Source organism: Dryobates pubescens, chromosome 8 (genome assembly GCF_014839835.1).
Source record: "Dryobates pubescens isolate bDryPub1 chromosome 8, bDryPub1.pri, whole genome shotgun sequence".
Classification (NCBI taxonomy): domain Eukaryota; kingdom Metazoa; phylum Chordata; class Aves; order Piciformes; family Picidae; genus Dryobates; species Dryobates pubescens.
This window is the reverse complement of record NC_071619.1, coordinates 23,224,242-23,240,575: the sequence shown is the minus strand read 5'-3', so window position 1 is coordinate 23,240,575 and position 16,334 is coordinate 23,224,242. Positions and strand designations below refer to the sequence as shown.

Sequence of the window (16,334 nt, the reverse complement as noted above, 5' to 3'; positions counted from 1 at the left end):
TGGGAAAACTGTACCATTAATAAATACAATTCATTTGTCTTTCCAGAATAAAATTATTTTAAATATGAAGCACAAACAGCAATCAGCTCCATCAAAAACCTGACTTAGAGAGCAAGGAACTTTCTCTCAAGCCAAATACCATGTGCTGTATATGAATAAAGACAGCTTCTGCTACAGTATATGCCTACAGATTTCACAGTTGCACATTACTGCCAAAATCTCAGTTTCTAGCAGCAAAAGACGTATGTTGCCATTCTTTAGCCAAGCATATGAAGACTGAAATATATCCTAGCTGCTCATTTTGCTGGCAAACAGTGTTTCACTTCATATACCAAATTTTAATCTCTAATCAACAGACTTGATGAATGTCACAAATACACAAAGGTGTCCAGGAAATAAGAAAAATATCACCAACAACATTAAAAACCACACATACAAAACAAACAAACAAAAAACCCCACACCAAAATACAAACAACACAAAACCCCAAAACACCCACTTTCCTTTATTCTTCCTTTATCTTCTCTGAAAAGTTAAGCACCCCTTCTTTTGCTGTAACACCCACACACAGAAAGATCATTAGACTTAAAAGTCTAACAAATTCATCATTTGACGGAGGAATGGAAGAGAAAAAGGTGAGAAGAACAGGAAATAAAAGTTCTTGGGTCATCCTAACATTTAAGTCTAAATTCCTGTTCAATTGTGGGAGACCACTGGCAGATTATTACCAAGTGACTGGAAATTGTATTTATGTTACAAGCAATTTAAGATGTTTCGTTCAGGAGAAGAGCACAAGACTTAAGACTATAAGCACAAGACTGAAATGCACAGTCCAGCCAGTCAAGGCTGTATATAGGAAAGCACCAAGGGAAGATCTGTTTTACATCACACAGCAGGGCAGTAAGTGACCATGAACCACTGATGCACTTCATCTAGCTTGTAAGGTCATCAGCACCGTATCAAACATGTTTCAGACTGTATGCCACCAAGCACTTGCCAGTATAAACAGCCAACAGAAATCTGCACATTATTTTCTAGACTAAATGTCTTTATAACACAAGGCTCCCTGAAGGATCAAATATATTTTGTTCTGCAGCTGAGATGTTAGTGGAGCTCCCTGCTATAACCTGGGCTAACTGAACAGGAGTTTTCCCATAGGGTAAGGCTAAAAGGCGTGAGACAGGCAGGATCCCTGCCACTGCCACCTGAGCTAAGTAGGACTCAGTCCTCTCAACAACCCAGGCAGCACCACATTTTCTAGACTTTAAACCACAAGTATACCAGACACAGCAGAAGAGAAACAAAGCGAGGAAACAAGCTTTTGAAACATCAACTCATAATGTTTAGTTTCTAATACAAAATACTTGTTTTAGGAGAAAGTTTAGGTTTAATTTTGGTTATTAATTTTTTTGAAGGGAGAAATTGTTGAAGCCTGCAACGAATTCACAGGCATCTTTGCATAGCTGATGGAGAGATAGTATGTACCTGGATGGGTCATTCCCTTGCAGAAGAGGACAGTCATCACTTGTAAGGATATCAGGCAACAAACCAGATCGTTTTCCATTGCTAACTTCAACAAGAACTTTCAAATTCGATCTGGGCCTTCTAGCTTTATTCCTGACAGATGGGTAGTATAAGCAAAAGCAAAATACCAAAACCTGCCACTTACACTAATAAGCCAAAAACTCCTTACTGCAGACTGTCGGTTTGTACTCCCAGTGCTCTTTATCAGTCACCACAAGTCACTTAAGGCAGAGTTCCTCCTAACATGCCTGCAAAGCTCCAGAGAGCATAAGACAATTCAATGCTCAGGGCAATTACTTACACACCAGGAGTGATGGCGCACAGACATCTGGCCTCCAGAAGCATCCCTTCAACCCCTGGGAGTGAATGCAAAGAGGAGTCGACCAATGACCTAACTGCAGTTCACTAGGGCTGTGAAGCAGGGCTCCAGTACCAGGGAACACTCCACACAGGACTTTTAAATTAGTAAATTCTGTTTTATATTCATAAGTAGGTCTGTAAACCTTAAACACAGAGACCATGAAAACTCCACTGCATTAAGGACAGCTAAGCCAGGAAGACCATAAATGCTGAAAGAAAAGCCAAGTGACCCAGAGATAGTTGTACTAACACTGAAGAACTGATGAGTTTTAACAACAAATGGTCATTGCCACAGCTACAGCTTCACTACCAGGGAATGACAGTACCTTCTGGCCCTCCATACAAACAGATAGCCTGAGGCAAGCCCTTGCAGACTTTTCATCACCTATCCCCACAACCCTTATCACTTAAACACTTCAAGTCTGCCCTCAGAAAAGGACTGCCCCAGACAACTGAAAGGATAAGAAAATCACAGTTCTTACTATTTTAACCTAACTAATTGTGCCTAGATATGCCAGATTTTTACTCTGCTTTTCAGACCTTGTATATGAAATAAGTGATTTAAGAAGTTAATTTCAGCTCTGAATTCTCTGCTTACTGTGCATTTAAAACTGTAACAAATGTTCCAAGCCATCCTTTTGGATGTACAACATAAGCATTTAGATTTCTAATTATTTTCATTTTATTTTTCAACACTGCATAGTGAACAGATTCTAAACATAAATTTATCTGGAAAATGCACTGCTGGGATGGAAATTGTTTTTCTTCTCCAACAAAGTTTTTGAGATTTAAATCTTCACAATATTGGAATAAAATATTTAAACCTGTAACCTCCATGGAATGACAATCAGAAAAGTATCAAAAGTTTCATTAAAGTACAAGGGAGCATGGGCTTATTGCTAACATCAAGTTAATTAAGTACTTTCAGGCCTTAAGCAGAGGTAGAGACCTGATTTAAACTGAAATGGTTACAGCTTTGCAAACTGAGGGCTCTTGCAGAACCTTCCACCCTCGCATGAGGTGTAATACAGCTTTGACAGACACTTTGTATTATTGAACGCAGTCAGTGAATGCGAAATCCTAACCCCAAATTCATCTCAACAGACATGTAGGGAAAAAACCCTCCAAGACTTGAAGCAAACACCTTGCTGAAATGCTCTAGAAATGCTCTACAAGGAGCTATGAACTTGATTTATATATGAAAAGAGAATTACAAACAGGGTAAGCTTTCCACTGACAAGTCATTACAGGCATGCTGCTTAACATACACAGTGTCATGTACCTGAAGTCTTAGCTAGCAGCAGTATAACCTCTCCCTTGGAGATGGTTCAGGTTGGTGCAAATAAGGCAGAGGAAAATAGGGGGAAATAATGAGGGGGGAAAAAAAGTTCTAATTTCACCATTCTAGATGCACTGGCAAGAAACACAGCTTCTGAAAGAATCTGAACAGATGTATGTTCGCTCTTTCAAAGAACAAAGCAAAAAGAAAAGAAAGAAAATGAAACAAAAAGCCCAAAACCCCACCAAACAAATAAACACCCACCAAACCAAATCACAGTCCTCACACACACAAACACAACCAAAACCAGCTAGCCAAACAAAAAACTCCACAACCCAAATCCTCACAAACAAACAAATAACAACAACAAAACAACACACACCAAAAAAGGCATTGTTTTTGCCCAAACTTAGAGGAAATTGTGGAGGAAAGTGCAGCATTGAAGTCAGAAGACAAAATACAACAAACTGTGGGTCACTAAGCCAGCCTGATCTTTTGTTGCCTTGGCCCGGCCCTGCCATTGCCCTCCTTTCTGTCCCCCTGCAACATTTCCAGTCTGGGAAAGAGTATACGCTTTTCCCTCCACCTTTCCTGAACCAGTTTTAGTCCCACACATGGGCAGGAATTTCCTTTTGCTTTGCTTCTCAAATTTCACTATTGCATCCAGCCTCTCCTCCCAAAGCTTTTCACCCTGAGGAACACTGTCTGTATGACTGCATTTGATAACACAGACTCTGCTGCTTAAATACCATACATTTGCAGACAGTTAAAGCATGTTTTACAAAGGTACCATAAAAGAGTGTAACAACATGGATTTCCTGGGTGCACAGGTCACTGCAGCAGTTGGAAAGGGACCCTGTCCAACAGAGCAACAGTATCCCTCTGCTCCCAAGGACAGACAGAAGTGCATAGAGACAAGTGTTTTGCGCTGGAGCTGTTCCCAAACCACAGCTTTGGAAGGACAGTCCCTCTGACGTGCTGCAACTCAGGAAGCACATGCAGAGGAAGGAGGAAGGGAAAAGCAGGCAAAGAATCCCCTCCAAATTTCCAGTGCCATGAAAAAGGGATAAACGGATGCATCTAGCAAGAAGGACATGGTGGTGGGTTGTGCACAGTCTATCAGTTGACCCTATGAATTGACCCAAGGCACTTGTCTCCACTGCACATCACTGTCTAAGATGTGTGCTGGGAGGGAGACAATAACAATAATTGATGTCCATGATCCTGCAAACCAGCTTGCAAAGCTTGTGCTTCCCTCAAGCCCCCAACCTAGAGAGTTCGAAGGCATTCAGAAACTGTACAATAACTCGGCTGGAGCTATGAATCTTAATAGCAGCTTTCCTCCACACCTGCAGCTCAGCCAAGCCTCCCATGTCTCAGTGTGCCCCAAAATTCTGTGTTTCAAAGAAATTTTAGAGCCTTCATTTGTCTGGGAGAAAACAGGTTCAGAGGCCTTCTGTGGGGCCCTCTCAGCACGCCACAGCGTCAGTGGCAGAGGCAATGCCTGCCTGCAACAACACAGGCAGCTGCATTATTTAGTCTGGCACCAAAGAGAAAAGCTATCATCTATTTTAAAGTTAGATACAGGGAACCAGCTGGGGACCAGCGATTGCCATTTTTGAAGTGCAAGAAGAGGAGTGTAACCAGCCTTTCCATAGTAACAAAGATTAGCCGCCTGGAGTCTGACACTCCTCCTGCATTAAAAGACAGGAGACAAAGAGATAGACAGGTAATTACACAGAAGGAGCCCTGGGGAAATTGCAAACTCCTTGAGAACCCCTTAGCTGGTCTGTATGTTTTTTCTTGTCTCTGCTTCAGCTGAAAGTTTCCAAGAAACACTTGCCTATTGGGTCATTAGCTTTATTGCAGAAGGTAGCCAGGCAGCTGGTAGGGGCTGTTTCCATAAAGACTTAGCTTGCCTCCCCACCATCAAGAATGAGATGGAGACAGAGAAAGAGAAGGCACATTACCTGTCTGCAGACTATCCTTGATAAGTTACCATACTTAGTCAATCTGAGGAGTCTGACAATCGAACTCTGACAAATCTCACTGGGGTAATTTAAGACATTATTACAGCGCAATGTCTTCCCAAACCCTTCACAAAGGTTAGTGCCACAGAGCAAATCTAGCAAAAAAATTTGTATTGCACATTAGCCTCATAGCCTTCAGAGCCTACAATTTAGCACAAACCCCTTCCCAGTCCTGGTTTAAGACATCAACTGTGAAGTGGAATGGCTGAGGTCTGGACATTACATATTGCCTCCACTACAAGGTGCATGAATGTCTATCACAAAGACGGAATGAGAAATGACATCTCAAAGCACCGCAGCCAGTTCCTAAGCAAATACAAATCTAAACATTAAGTTTTGTCACTAAAATATACATGCAATTCGTCTAGCAACTGACTTGAGTCTACTCATGCAGCTCAGGATGCTCTATGAATCACAGCACTAATTTTTTTGTACTTTATACATCCTGACACTTAAATTGAATGTCTCGAAGCATGAAGACAGCCATGGATTACATGTGGAACACATCACAAGAAAACTACAGTATCTAATTGCTTAGAAATATTACAAAAAAGGCACAGCATTTAAACTCTCACCTACCACATTTTGAGCTTCTGTCCAAAACTAAAAAAGGACTGGAGGGGTGAAGAATTGCCACATGTAGAGCAAGAAGCACACGAAGCTTTCGTCTGCATCACACTTAATCCATGTTAACCAGAAGACTTGCCTCAACTCTAGGTAGACAAGCTTGTTCTAACATCAACCTCCTTTCCAGAAGGAGTTGAGCAGGCAAGACACCTCAGAAAGAAGATAACAATTACCTCTTACCTTTCTGAAGAGGCCGCCGCCAATTAGCACATTCCTGGAGCTTCCAATTCAGGCAAGAAGAAGGGGGAGGGGGTGTGCAGGGGGTGGGGGGAAGGAGCAGGAAGTTGTTTTCCTCCTCAGCACAACAGAATTTCCTAAGGGGTGGAAACAAAAGAAACAAGTATTAGCTTTCTTAGTTTTTTGAAGAGGGTACAGATTACAACTCCTTGCAAGAACTACCTCTTCTTCTCCTGTTCCAAGGTACCAACCTGACCTGTCCTGTAATTTCTTCTTCTATTATTACCTTATCAAAAAATGGAATATGATCAAGTCACATACTACTAAGAAAGACAAAGATGGATTCATGTCAGAATGGGATAAAGCCCCATGCTAGAACAGGATGAAGTCCCACTCTAAAATATATTCAAGCACTCATTCTATTAACTAAATATGCTTCAGCCAAGCTCACACCCACTTCTGCAAAAATTCAAATGAGCCACATTTACTATCAAAATAGTTGGCAGAAAGCAAACTCCAACATGCATACTGAACATACAGGTATATTCTGGCATTCAAGTGCTTAAGTACTCTTCCCTGCAAGGATCATACTTAGAATTATGAGGCATATACAACTAACCATAATTTCAATTTAAGACAGCTTTTTTTTTTTCTTAAGACAACCTATTCTGGGTATATTGAATCTTTCAGTAATAACAGTAGAAAAAAGTATCAGAATGAATGGAATGGAACCAAAAGGTCTTTCTTGTGACTAAAGATACCATTTAGAAATCCAGCTTCACACCCATGAAACCATAATCCCTTACCTCAGACCATGCATGTCTCTCTGCCCTACTCCTAAAATGAATTTAAAGAGACTTTGAGACATCCAGATATAATGGGGCCCTCCCTACCTCCACAGTACCTGCCTCTGATGAAAGGCAGGAAAATCAAGTAGAAAATTATTTTAAAGGGTGCATTCAAGACATTAACATATTTGAGGAAATGGCAATCAAGGTTTTCCATGGGGAATGAGCAAAGGAAAACACGTCCAGTCTGTTCTCCATCACTTTTCTCTATGAGTGGAAGCCAAAAAAATCTCTACCCTTTTCTGTCCCATTTAAAAGCTGAATGCAAATTCTCAAGGATAAAAAAGTCTATGCTACCTTACATTTCCCCACACACCTCTACCATCTCTCAGAAAGATAATTGCATGCTAACAGCATGCAACTGCATATGGATCCTAGTCTCCCTAAAGAGATTTTATACAAGAGGCTCCAACAGCTAGGAACAACATAAAAGGTAGCACTTCCATTGCAGCATCTCCCTCAAAGCCAACCACGTCTGTCCAATTCTAAATGGCCACAGTTCCTGCATTTCCCTAGGGGACAAAAGCTCTCTTCTTCTCTCCACCCTGTCAGCAAGATTTAAAGCTGCAAGAATAATTCTGTCCAGATTCCCTTCTGGATAGGCAATGATTTAAAGAATTCATGAAGTAACAGTGGCAGTGCAAATAAACAATGAAAAACTAAATAAAGATCACAGAAGAAGACACAAAGGAAATGTGCACTACAGAGAGAAAGAAATCTCTTCTGGCTTGTTATGTTTACCTGTAAATAGGCCTAGCAGTAATCTGACAATGCAAAAGAATGGATCCAGACACAAAAAGGTACCTGATCAAAAAATCTGCCTCCCCCAACAGCAAACCCTCCTGAACTGTTTAATTCAACTTTCTCTTACACCACTCAGTCACATTTCTGCTTTCTGTCAGATTTCAGCCCTCTTGTACTAAACTGATGCGAAGAAACTTAAGCCAACAGCTGGAGCACTCAAATTGTTATATTTCTTTAAGAGGGAAACTGTGGGGATGGGAGAAGAAATGAGCCTTAGTGAATTGCTCCTGACACGTGTACATCCCAAGGCTATGTGCTAATCAATACTTACTGAACAGCTCAACACAGGGTTGCAAAAACCTACACACACAAAACTAGTTTTGTGTCCCTAAATCAAATGCATTATCTGCTTTTCTTTTCATTAAATCAAAAGGATGCTTTAAGTGTCATTTTTCTTCCTGTTAAGAGACACTCCCCACAAATGTCAGGTGAAGTCTGCTAAGAATTTGATATAATGGTTACATTTCAAGTGCATAACAATTTTACGTTTTCATCCTTTTACTGATAGGAGAAAGAATTTAAATCAGGTGTACAAGATTTGAAGGAAGTATATTTTTAAATCAAACACAAAATCAAGAGGTGGCAAAAAAGGCCAAGTGCAAAACACAAAAAAATTTAACATCATTCTCGGGAAGAGAAAAATCTCTCAGAAGCATGACTTACGGATGTAGCTTTGACTCAACATCACTTTCACCATGAAAGGTGAGATTGCCCCATTCTCAAATTCCCAGGGGGGGGAAAAAAACAACACCAAAAAAGCAAAAACAACACACCAACATAAAATAAAATTAAATAATGCATTACTAAAAAAAGTCAGATTGTAATTGGAGAAACCTAGCAAAATGACTTAGTACACCAAAAGAACTGACTAAATTTCTGGCAGAGCCAGAAATAATTTGTAGAAGAAAAATGTCAAAATGTTTTGGCTATACAGCCACTACAGGAAGGAAACAAACAGAAAGCTGCTAAATAAATACTGTATGGAAACCCAACACATTGTTGACATCAACATTAGATAAATGAAGAGGCATAAGACAAACATCCTCAGATGGTGTGTGAGTCAACTTCTGCATTGGATTTAGCAGAGGTGCTTTCATACATCAAGCTTAATAAAAATAATTTTCTATTTCACCAGCCAGATCTGGGTTTTCACTAAATCTCACACTATGCACGACGGTTCTGGACAGTACCTGAGCTGAAGACAGATACTTGGACCAGGGCTTCTGAAATGTGATTTTGACTAAAAATTAACTTTTCTTTCTGAATGATCAGTGCCAGGTTTATTCCTGCTGCTACATAATGAAAATAAATTTCCCAGATATTACCCAAATCTAACCCACTTTCGATGGTTACATGCAAAGATCCTGCATGTCATTTTGCAGGATCTAGTTCTTAATTTCATTGATCCAGAGACAATTTTAAGTTCAGGAAATACCAAGTTTTAGAAAAGTAACCCCTGCCAGAAGCCCCCATCAACACTTTGGGGATCTCCTTTTGTTAAAGGAAGCCTCCATTATACACAACCAGCCTGCAAGCATTTCTAGATTACTGGATTTTCTATCCCTATGACGTTAATTACTTCTATTACAACAAGAGCTAGAGAAAGGAATGTGATCAAAGCACTGCTGCAAGTATTAGATTATTTGCCAAAACATGTTTATAACGTTAGGCAAAATAGGGCTTAAAGAGGGGGGCAGTACTTCATTACAACCTCACACAATTTAGAGGGGAAAAGTTCTTCAATCTACTTTTAACAAACATGTACTTTCCTTCAGGGGAATTATATGTTCACTTTTGTCCACTGATAGAATTAGGTCAACTTTATATCACAGTGAAAAAATAACATGCTCTTAACCATCATCATGAAACTGGGAAAAGGAGACCATTTTCCGTGTACATTCTCGTACTACCTGTAGTTAAAACATTTCTCAGAACAGTACCAGAAGTATCTTTTGCATACCTTAGTAAAATATATTATAGTCTCTCTACCAGTAACAGCAGTGGCACCTCCTGCACATTTTTGGCACCCTCCCTTAACTCTCAGGGCAGGACTCTAAATCCTGTGTTTTAAAGCCAGGAACCTCACCTCCCTCTGCCACAGGGTAAGCACTTCCACCACAAACAACTGTACTGAAGTTATTTGTGAACAAACTTCTCCAAATGTAAATAAGGCCAATGGCATCCTGGCCTGCATCAGGAATAGTATGGCCAGCAGGAGCAGGGAAGTCATTGTGCCCCTGTACTCTGCATTGGTTAGGCCACACCTTGAGTCCTGTGTCCAGTTCTGGGCCCCTCAGTTCAGGAAGGACATCGAGACACTTGAATGTGTCCAGAGAAGGGCAACAAGGCTGGTGACAGGCCTTGAGCACAAGCCCTATGAGGAGAGGCTGAGGGAGCTGGGGTTGTTTAGCCTGGAGAAGAGGAGGCTCAGGGGAGACTTCATTGCTCTCTACAACTACCTGAAAGGTGGTTGTAGCCAGGAAGGGGTTGGTCTCCTCTCAGAGGCAACCAGCACCAGAACAAGGGGACATAGTCTCAAGCTGCACTAGGGGAAGTTTAGGCTCGAGGTGAGGAGAAAGTTCTTCACAGAGAGTCATTCGTCATTGGAATGTGCTGCCCAGGGAGGTGGTGGAGTCACCATCCCTGGAGGTGTTCAAGAGGGGACTGGACATGGCACTTGGTGCCATGTTCTAGTCATGAGGTCTGTGGTGACAGGTTGGACTCGATGATCTTTGAGGTCTCTTCCAACCTTGGTGATACTGTGATACTGTTTTCCCAGAACCATATCAGCACAAAGATAGGAAGCTCTTCTCAAGTATCTATTACAAATAGCCAAAAAAGTTATCAAGATAGTGTTGCAGAAGTGCAAAGGGTAAAGAGTGAATGAAAACAGATCTCCTAAATAAATTTGCCTTTGATTTACCCACACCTTAGTGAAGTCATGTGATCTACCCATCAACAAATGTCTAACTACAACACTCTGTGCTTTACCTACATGAAAGGTAGAATAGAATAGAATAGAATAGAATAGAATAGAATAGAATAGAATAGAATAGAATAGAATAGACCAGGTTGGAAGAGACCTTCAAGATCGTGTCCAACCCATCATCCAACACCACCTAATCAACAACTTTTAAACAAGATGCATATTTTTTATTAATTTGAACTACCTTTAATTCAAATGCATTGTATTTCTGTACCTTTATTTAGAGGTGCTTGCACAATTCTTTTCTGCAGCTTAAATGCTATGCCTGTCTGTTTTCCCCATCTGCTTTCCCTGGACCCTGAAAAAAGTTCTTCACAAACTGGCATTTGTCCATGTGAAAATCCAAGTTTACAGGAGCACTATTCATACTGATGCATTTAGATAATATGCTTATTAAAACATACCAACCTATGCAGCATGCTTACTTACCAGTTTAAATGCAACAGCCACCAATAATGAAAAAAAAATTACATTTTCTCTTAATCACCAAAAAATGCACATACCTAGTCTAAGTAAGAATTTATTCCTCATTATTTTATATGCAAAGCCTTGAAGATCAAATCCAGTGCACCCAAGCACAATGGAAGATGCTCATCACTTAAAATGTGGTGCCTTCCCAAGAAACAAGAAGGAAGCAATTCTTTCTCCAAAAGTCACACTCTTCAAACTGCTCCAAATGACTTATGTGACACAATACTAATAAACTAATTAAAACAGCAGTGTTATGGTGGGATTTGGGATCTAGAACATAATAAGGGTGCATGCTCATGAGCAACATCCTCAGGAGCCTCCCATCCGGAGTGGTAGAGTAGGCTCCTACATGTCACGGTGGGTGAGCCATGTACTGACAAGACAACAGCCCAAAGGATAGAAGCTTTGGGGAGGGGGCATGCAGAAACATTTTTTTCACAAGAACTATCTCCATCTCACAAGCTTGATTTCATATTTTTGTCTTAATTAAAAAAAGCACACACTTCATGTCTGAAATCTGTAATTTTTTGAAGCTTGAATCATTCAGCCTATTAAACCCAAGCCTGTAATACGGGTGTTATTTCTTAAAAACATACAATAAATGCATTAAAGTATTGAAAGTCATTAAACAGGAAAAAATTTAAACAGCTCTCAGCTTTTATCAATCACTAATAAAGTTTCTACTTGTGCATCTCACTGGGTTGCTATCATGTAACACAGAGCAAAGAGCAGAAATCTGGAAGGCATGAATTCATTTTCTTTTGACACAGAGTAAAAATATTCTTGGCAGCAGGAGAGAGGCTAAAACATGAAGCAGAATGGCTGAAAGGAGGCTTCTGTGTTTTGTAGTAAACAGGTAGCAATGCAAGGGAGTAGCAATTTTACGGACCAAGGCTCATCCACTTCCTCTTATCTCCTGTAAGGGCCAGTTACAATACTGCCAACTACCTTCAACACGCAGAAGCTTAAAGCAGTTCCAGTCCCCCCCAATGGTGTTTACAAATTTGATATATTTGAAATATAGGTTAATTCAATGGCATCGGGGGGTGAGGAGGGGAAGGAGCATTGAGGTCAATAGTAAAGCATCCAGCAGCTTGAGCAAGATGAAGATTTCACTCTGAGCTGCTTACCAGCTTGCGAGCCAGTAAAACAGATAATGTGTAGAAAAATCCAACTGTCAAACTGACAGTGTCAGCTCAGAAAAACGACAGAGACTGAGAAAGTCTCTTGAAGCTATTGTGAACCTTTACTGGGGCAAATTATGACTAGACATAATGTTTTTATCATCTCTGATTGACTCATGTCAATATGGGGTATCTGGAGACAGATGCCAGTTGGTGGCACCTTGCCTGGCTGTGATATGCCAGCTACCAGTGAAAGGAAGTAAGATCCCTTTTTTGTCCATTTTATGCACAGACAGAAGACGAACCTTACAAAGCTGCTCTCTCAACTTTCATCCCCTGCAATTTTATTGCAGCAAAGAGGGAACACAATCTTCAGCAACAAACCAGGTATGATTGCAACGTGCAAAGACCTATCTGACCTACCTTTAGAGCAGCTAAGGTATAACTTCAGCTGAGGCTGAAGTTGAGCCATAGCCATAAAAGCATCAACATGGAATACTGAAACACCAGCTCTAGTCCCATGTTCAGTCAGTGAAACCTTAGCCTTGCAGCAGCCCTCCCACTGGAACCCAAATTAATTTGTTTTAAACTACCTTGCATTTGTTTAAATGAGCTGCAGTAATAGCTCTGAAGCACAGTGCAGACACATTCAAAGCCAAACACAATACCAAGAATTGTGCTAGACAGGCATACACACACCCAGAGCCCACTTCAAAAGTACTTGCAGGAAAAACTCCTCATAATCAAAGTGTTCCTCTCCCCACAATGTCATAAATTCCTTAAAAGAACATTTCTGTTTATGTAACAAGCTTCTGAATGTTAAATATCTAGGGAAAAAGTACAGGAAGAATCTGTCTGCTCCCAAAATCTAAGTCCTATGGAGCATTTTGCTTCCTGAAAATGACTTAAGGCAGCACTGAGCTGAGTAACTAGGTAATGCCAAATGTTGATGAAAAAGTAGCCAGGAAAAGTTGCTGTCACTGGAAAACATTTTCTAGACTGTTTATAGACAATAGTGTTTTAAAATACAAAGATATCTATTTCCAACCATCATTAATGCAAATCTATATCATATGTTAAATAAAATCATTTAAGACATGTTTGTATCTCATTATCCTGAGTCCCAAGGAAGTATTTTAAATAATAGAAGGAAGTAGAGTATTTTAAATAATAATACAAAAGCTAGTATATCACAGAATTGATTTCATGGTATATCAACAAAGTAATTCACCATCATTTCAGTGTAATATTACTCCTTATCTATATACAGAATTCTAAGAGTAATAGTCTGTATTACCAATGTAACACACAGCCACTATCAGCTTTTACACAGGTCCAGGCACCAGCATCAAGGAAAATGGTCTGCTTTCATTTGTGCTCTTCATTCCTCAAGATTCATTTATGGAAAGTCCATGAAGTTCTGACACTGGTTTTAAGCACCTTCCCTGCAGAATCTGATGGAAATTACCTTTTCTTTTTAATTGCCTGTAACACATCCTTTTTGACAAGTGTCCCCCCCCACACCCCCTTTTTTTTTTAAAGTATTTAATCCATTATTTTTTAAACTGCTCAAATTCTCATCTCCTCCCCATCCCCCACCAGGAATGCATACTTCAAGAAGCTACCATTGCTATTAAATTCTGCTCAGGCTGTAAAGCACATTGGCCTTCCAATAAATTATCTGTACTTTTTATTTTGACAACACAATCTGAATCTCTATCTAAAGATGAGGTGGGAGTGTACAAATACCTAGTATTTCCTCTTCCTAACCAAAAGCAAGGCTTGTTATAAGCTGACATAAGCAAAGGCTGCAAAATAAATTTTCTCAGATGCTCAAAATATAAGTCTCATGAAAACTGCAGCTAAGTCTAATAGAAAGCAACTCTGCACTAGTAGTTAAAGCCTGTCAAAGACTCAGAGAAAAAAGAGACATCTTCTAGTACAGTATTGCACATTTAACTGAACTATCACAGACCTACACTTATAGCTCAGCTATTTGACTTCTGTTACTTTCAGAGACAGGACCTTTCTGTATTGGATGTTTGGGTCTCATACAGCAGGATCTGCATACTCCCCACTCACACCACCACCACCTCCCCTTTTTTTCTTACAACCAGATCCTATGATAAAATTAACTTAAAATAACAATGCCAAACTGTTCAAGCACTACTAAAATGAGCTTTCAAACAGGTTTCCATCTCATAAATCAGGGAAAGTTACATGCATAACACCGAAAATTCATTATCAATATGCAGAGATCATTTGGCAACAGTATCACTACAAGACTTATGCAGTGGCACTATGAATTCAAAGAATTGCACATGTGGGACAGAAGAGCTGTTTAAAGACAATGGATTAGTTGTAGGTTTGCAAAATAAGCTAAAGACATCCAGTTTCAGGTGGTCATCCACTTGCCCCTGAACCAGCACATTGTAGGCACAAGAAAGAGAATAGAGCATTAGCAGTGGGTATCAACTTGCTGCTTCTGCTAGGAAAGTAATGTCTATAATTTTCAGAACACCTGCTAATGAACCAAAGGGTCTATCAAATTCATAGACATCAAAAATAGAAGACATAATCTACTGAAAATTTTTCATGCACCATGTTCAAAGAGTGCTAAGGATTATAGTTTTCTATATTGTATATGTATTTTCCAGTGTTTATTACATTAATGCTTCATATTATTTTGTAATAATCTACATTTTAACTGCTTCTGGTACTTTAATATTTAAAAAACCAATCTATTGTTCTGATCAACAGTTCTGGTATTTCTTTGTGATAGGCTCCTGTTATCAGTGGTCAGTTGCTGAGACTCTGAATACTAGTCTCCCAGAAGTAGAATAAAGATCAACGAACCATAATTTTGATGTGCATATATATGTGGCTGTATTTCCCACCTCTAACACCTCTGCTTGTCCCAAAGCTCATGTGGTCACAAACTGCTCTTAATCAATACTTTTCCTCTGAAAATTCATCCAAGAGCTAGTTTATTATTACAAGAAATTCATCCTCAGGAACTTAATCAGAAACCAAAGCAGAGGACAAGCTGTCTCCAAAGGAGCCTTTACAAGTATCACCTCCTGAAAGAAATTCTTATTACTTACAATCCTGCTATTCCTAACACAAAAGTATAGCTTCACTATGTGGATGCCTGACACAATTAATGAGTTACAGTAAATACTTCCTTGTTCCACCAAGTTCAGAGCCTTTTCCACAGCTCCTAATTGCCATGTGAATTATTTCCTTCTCAAATAACGAAACATTAAGTACTTTAAAATAGAATATGAGTAAGTTGAGTGAGAAGAACTTGGTTTAGTTTGTAATTTCACAACTACTTAACTAGTTAAGTATTTTCACAGTAGCTATAGCTATTTGTTAATGTAAAACAGAACTAGGATCCCAGTAAGAAGACTTCAAGTGAGCTTTTTCTGTGAATAAACAAAAATGCAGTGGTCACAAAGGAAATTCAGGATCAAGGACAGAAATGAGTAACCAACATAACAGTGAGACCCCAAAGTGCATAACAGGTAGCCAACTGTCTTTCAGCCAGAGGCTGTAAATGGCAACCACAGTAGGAATCCTTGATTTCTCTGGGCTTCATACAAGTCAGTTACAGTAACAAGGCTTACATGGCAGATCCTGCATCTCCTATTTGGTCCATCCTTATTTTCACACATCAGCAGTAATGTCTTACAAATATCACCCTGAATTTATACCCTAAGAACTCCAAAACACAAGACTGAACCACTACATTTCACTGAAACTTACAAACAAAATCCCTGGCTATTTTCTATCAACCTGGTCCTGGCTTCCTCAGCCAGCATTCCAACATACCTGCCACACACCCCACACTGTTGCAAAGGTCTCAGGCAGGTGGTGCAGGGAGAGTTGATGGCTTTGTCACCAACATCTCTAAGATCAGTCTCAAATACCACATTTAAAAGCTGCATTAGCTACAGATGCTCTGTTTATGCTGTCTGCATGTCAGGAGACAAATTGGTGGTAAAGAGTTTTTAGACACAAGACATGGGGAAATTTTTCAACACTACCTATGTGGTTTGGAAAGCTAAATCTCACTATGACTAAATCATTTAGATACACTTT

General features: G+C 39.7%; 1 protein-coding gene across 9 annotated transcripts in view; it reads right to left on the bottom strand.

Annotated features, from left to right (window-relative positions):
* The window catches only part of ZMIZ1 (zinc finger MIZ-type containing 1), a 306,728-nt gene extending 300,655 nt beyond the window's left edge, over nucleotides 1-6,073 (bottom strand). For 7 of the 9 annotated variants that reach the window (XM_054163777.1, XM_054163775.1, XM_054163782.1 and 4 more), the window contains exon 1: nucleotides 6,001-6,065. The gene's annotated coding sequence lies outside the window, so the exon portion shown is untranslated. Of the gene's footprint in view, nucleotides 1-6,000 lie in introns of all 9 variants that reach the window. The other 2 variants (XM_054163778.1, XM_054163776.1) reach the window with 1 other exon arrangement.
* Between the last annotated feature and the right edge of the window lie 10,261 nt (nucleotides 6,074-16,334).